Source organism: Vicugna pacos, chromosome 33, assembly GCF_048564905.1.
Source record: "Vicugna pacos chromosome 33, VicPac4, whole genome shotgun sequence".
NCBI classification, from domain to species: Eukaryota; Metazoa; Chordata; class Mammalia; order Artiodactyla; family Camelidae; genus Vicugna; species Vicugna pacos.
Window position 1 is genome coordinate 18060823 of NC_133019.1, and position 5623 is coordinate 18066445.

General features: G+C 40.6%; 1 pseudogene; it reads right to left on the reverse strand.

The window, feature by feature from the left end:
• Positions 1-3561: 3561 nt before the first annotated feature.
• LOC102527714 (elongation factor 1-alpha 1 pseudogene) lies at positions 3562-5058 on the reverse strand (annotated as a pseudogene).
• Between the last annotated feature and the right edge of the window lie 565 nt (positions 5059-5623).

Consider the following 5623-nt stretch of genomic DNA (forward strand, 5'->3'; position numbering starts at 1 on the left):
CTACAGCAGTCCTCTGTCTGGTATCCTCTGCCTTTGACAGACCACATGTTCCAATCAGGCCTTCTGAAAATAGGGTCCCTTTGAGTCATACTTGCTTCCCCCTTTTGCTGTTACTCCCCCGACTTTGCTCTCAAATTCCGGTATAGGTACACGACCCTTGATCTGCAACCCTTGGGACCAGACGTTTCCTGGAACTCAGCCTGTCTTAGACTGGAAAGGTCGACTCCGCATTCCGTTTTTATGTACCTCTCTCAGCGTGGCTGGAGGAGCATGTTGTAGCCAGGCATTTTCCTGTTTCTTCAGGAAAACACAGGACCACTTCTAGGAAACAGGATGAATAATGACTGCAGACAGCCTCACGTCTGTTCAGTTCGGATTTTGCCACCAAATGCTAGACCTTTATGAATAAAACAACTTTAGACCCAGAGAGGAATGAAAGACCTGTGGTAGCAGCATTATTTAAAAACTTGTTTTGCAAGGTTGCCTTTTCACTGACTTTACTAGTTTATCTCTTTGCCTGTAACACGAACAGAGCAACATGAACTTAAACCGATTTCCATTCCCAAAGTCAGTTGCTTTCTGAGTGTCCGTACTTTTCCTTTGGTAGGAAATGGAAACCCCAGATAACCTTAGAATAAAACTAAAATAGATGAAACAGATGGACATTTAGAAGCTGTTACCTTTGAGCCTTGGTGACTCAAGTTCAGAAAACGACATAGGTGACTTAAACTTCAAGTGGGCCATTTTGCTCATGGTCATCCTGCTAGAGTTACTAACTCTTCTTCAGCCTTCAGACAACTTTCCTCCCCGTAATTGTAAGCAATTTAATTTTCATCATTGTATTAGCTGAATTTCTGTTGTGTTGGCCTTCCTCATAATCGGTCAGGACAGGAGGCTGGGGGGCCCCCGGGGAAGGTGGGCGTGTTGTAGGGACTGAACTGTTAAATAGCGCATGATCTCATTGTTTTCACAGGCTGGTGAGGCCCAAGGGGACCCTGAGTCATGTGCATTTCTTTCCCTATTCGATGCTAGATCAATCAAAATAGGAGGATCCTTTTCTGCATTTAACTTTCTTTAAATCTAAATATCTCAGCGACCAAGACATTGGTGGTATTTGACATTTTTCCTTTTATTCATAAAACATAAACACTAGGAAACACCTTAAATGACTCGGAGTCTCTGGATTAGGGGAGTGTCTTGGGTGCTTGAGCAGGACAAATGGCTGTTCCGGGGTCAATTAAAAGGCACTTTTATGAGAAAAAAAAATAATTCCTCAAGAGGGATTTCCCAGTGATCAACCCATGGTCACTCTACTCTGCACGTGGTACCTACTGCTGCTTTGCAGATTAGTTCAATACACATCTTAGCTACTCTTTATGACTAGATTTTCTTCCCTGTGTACTCCTTAGAACACGTCGTATAGTGTGGATGGTTTAAAAAATTATTTTGCTTTTTTAAACATTGATAGCAGAATTTCTGCTGGGAGTAAGTGGTCTTAAAAGAAGAAAATACCTTGGAATATTTGAGTTATGAAAAAACAAGCCCACCACAGATTCAGAGTGGGAGCAGAACCAATGGAGGGCAGAATTAACTTTGCAGTAAAAAAAAAAGTTGTTGGAGGCAGAAGGGGACAGAAAGGAGAGAGGATGGCTGAACCACACGGGAAGATAGCCTAAGACTTTCTAGAACAAGATGACTATTATTCAATTCTAATTGCTGTGGGTTGGCAGAGCAAACTCCTCTATGTCTTCATTTCCCCAAACTTTTTGTAAAATCTGCTACACAAAGGCTGTGTGTGCACAATTTTGTTTGTGTTTAAAACTAAGGAAGGTAGCTCAAGAACCCAGACAATAAAGAAGAAGTTGCGAGATGCCAAGGGGAGAACAAGAAGTCCGTTGAAGCAGGAGGTGGTCATGAGAACGTGAAGTCTCCAGGAATAGACAGAAATCTTGGAGGGGGATTTGGACTTTCAACACAAGGTGTGTCGGTGGAAACCAGTCTTGTCTAGGCTTTAAGAAGCAGGGTGACCCTGAATGTCATCTAGATTAAGCAGTATCTGGTAAGCAAAGGTTACAAATGGCATTAAAAAGGATAAACACTGGACTTAATAGAACGTTACAGTTTTGCAGAATGAAAAGAGTCCTGGAGAAGACATTAGAAGTTCTGAGTATGAATTCTTTATTTTTCTTCAAGTAGCTTTATTTTCTTAATAGCTTTATTTTTTCTAGACTCTAGATACAATGAACTCTAGCAGGGCAGTGATTACTAGTTAATAATAGGTTCTTTAAACTACTTCAATGTTTGTAAATGTGAGAATGCACATTCCAATAACTATGAAACTAAAATTTGAGATTATACCAACAAATTTACTCAATGTTGATATAACTACACAAAATGTATGTAACACATGGACTTCAATATTACAGAACTTGATCTTCTTACAAGAGCTCATCTACAAACAAAAATACTATTTTGCTTGTCTGTCCTAACCTAAGGGGTTGCAACCAACAGACTCCCACAGCTTTTCACTGTGTCCTCAAAAAACAGAGATGATTCTTCCTCTTAGACAAGGTGAAAAAACCCAAAATTCCCACCAAGAAAAGAAAATTAACCCAGAATTATGAAATTTTGATTTCAAAGGATGGAACACCAAAAATAGACTATGGATGACTCTTACTTATATCTTTTACCTAAATAAGACTATAGGAATTTACAGTCTTGACCAAAAAAAGACACGGGTTTCTCATTAAACTTTGTTTTCATGGGTCTTAAAATTCTGTGATAGATTTTTGGTCAAGGTGTTTCCATTAAAATGTCCTGATTTTAAAGACTAATGAAACTGCCATACACACAAAACAACAAATGATCCACAACCTTTTCCTTTCCTTCTGAAGGTTTTACAGTGCAGGTCGTTAACTAGTCTTTTACCATTAAACTTAAAGGGTCGACAGAAACAAACAATTCTTCCACCACTGACTAAGACTGGCATATTATTCACTTAGCTTTCTTCTTTTAAAGATTTTTAGATAGGTAATTTGGATTTGAGAAAAAGGAAGACAATTTCAGAACTGGTAGTTTTTTAAAAATCTAAAACTGCCTCTGTACTCCCTTTTTTTTCCCCAAAAAATGCTTTCTTCCTTATTTCTACACAATTACACTCACGTTTCTGCTGTCAGTATGCCCCTTTCCAACAGAGTGCTTGCCTTTGAGCTAGCAGATCCTTCACCATGCTTTATTGTGTTCTTTTCTTTGTCTTAATGAAATGGTAGGTGTACTTTCTGTTTAAATAACTTTGAAACATGAGGCAGTTCATGCACTCAGCTGTTTTGAATTCCCAGGTGCAAACCTGCAACTGCTTGGGTGGAAGGAGGGCTCAGGTCCCAGCTATTTGGGACAGTGCGGCAGCTTCCTCTCTGTGTTAGTCCCTTTCCAACCTGTGCATGAAACTCATGGTGTTCTGAGAGCTGCAGAAAAGTCACGGGAATCTGACATTGTTATAAAGGTTATTCTATAATTAAAGATTTTTTTCTAATTCAAAAAAGAGAAATATTTTCTTTTAATTTTTGTTTATTTTTGAGGAGGAGGCAATATTTATTAATTGCATTTATTTATTATCATTATTATTTTTTATTTAATGGAGATACCGGGAATCGAACCCATGACCTTGCACATGATAAGCATGAGGTCTACCACTGAGCTATACCTCTCCCCCTTCACTTAGCTTTCTGAACTTTCTGGGTAGACTTGGTGACCTTCCCAGCTTCTGCTGCCTTCGCATCCACAGCTTTGATGACCCCCATGGCAACTGTCTGAACAGCAATACAACCCAGAGGAGGGTCCTCAGGAAAGCTCTCAACACACATGGGCTTGTCAGGACCCCTTTAGATCATGGCAGCATCATCAGATTTACAGAATTTGGGGCCATCCTCCAGCTTCTTTTCAGAATAACAATCAGTTTTCTTCCTCAGCTCAGCAAACTTGCAAGCAAACATGAGCTATGTGCCAATCCCGCATGGGTGTGTAGGCTGCATTGATTTGGCCTTAGTGGTTCAGGATAATCCCCTGAGCTGGGGAGCCTGCTGCTTCCACTGATGGGTCACTTTTGTCATCACCAGCCATGATGTCACAATGAACAACTTTGGCAGGCACATTCTTGACGTTGACGCCCACCTTGTCCCTAGGATGAGCTTCACTCAAAGCTTTGTAATGCATTTCAACAGACTTCACTGGTGACATTGACTAGAGCCAAGGTGTCTATTATGCTGGGTTTGGTAACAGTCTTTGCAGGGACGGTGCTAATACTACCAATTTTGTAGGCCTCCTGGAGGGGAAGATGCCAAGGGCTTGTCAGTTGGAAGAGTTGGTGGCAGGATGCAACCCAGAGCTTCATGCAGTGTGGTTCCACTGACCTTGCCATCTTTATGGGGGACTTTCCATCCCTTGAATCATAGTGTGTTTGCACTTGGCTCCAGCATGTTGTCACTATACACATGGTCATGTCTAACCAGAAAATGCTACTGTGTTGAGGTTTAGGCAACTTTCTTAATGTAGGTGCAGACTTCTTTAATGATTTCCTCCCATCTCTTTTGGCTGTAGGGTGGCTCAGTGGAATCCATTCTGTTAACACCACTTAGTTATTCACCCCTAGGCTGTAAGCCAGAAGACACTCACGCATCTTCCCGTTCTTGGAGATACCTGCTTCAGTCTCACCAAGACCAACCAGGAGAGCACAGTCAGCCTGAGCTCTGCCTACAGTCATGTTTTTGATTGTCTCTTGGTCCCAGGGCATCAGTGACAGTCACATACTACTTGCTGGTCTTGAATTTCTAAAGGAAATATCAGTAGTGATACCATGCCCATGTTCAGCTTTCAGTTTATCTGAGACCCAGGCATACCTGGAGTCCTTTCCCATATCAGCAGCCTCCTTCTCAACTTATTTTTTTTGGTTCATTTGTTTATCCCATCATATCTTTAGATCAGATGGCCAGAGTTGGTAGACTTGCTCTAATCTGTGTGTCCAGTGATGACAATGTTGATATGAACCTTTTCCCTCCTCATTTTGGCTTAGATTTAATCATAGCACCTCTGTTCTGGAGGCAAATCCATTGTGAAAAAGTAGGTTTGAATTCTGTGGCATCAACCAATTACTTGACTTTGGGAAGATGCTTAATTACTCTGAGCTACAGTTTTCTTACCTGTCAAAGGAGAGAAGATATAATTATCGGTTCTCTTATCTGTAAAATGGATCAAATGGTAACTAAGATGCCCTAGGAAGGAGCACAGAATTTGGAATCAGAAATATCCACATAAAATATACCTATGTTTGCATCCTGCGTCTGCAAGTCTCTGCTGCACGACCTTCAGTTAGCTACTTAACTTCCCAAGCCTCAGCTTATTTATCTATAAAGCAGCAATCGTAATGCCTATGCCTCAGGTGGCTTTGAGAGGATTAAATATTTTAGCCAAGGTAGAGATGCTTGATAAATATTAGATCTGACTCAGATTTAACATTTAATTTTCTTTTTTTTTTTTTGCTCAGTTTTCTTCCCTGTGACCTTGAAAGAGAAAAATTTCTAGTTCTGTTTTACAGGGTAGTCCAACTTTGCACCAGCTTACTTCTGTT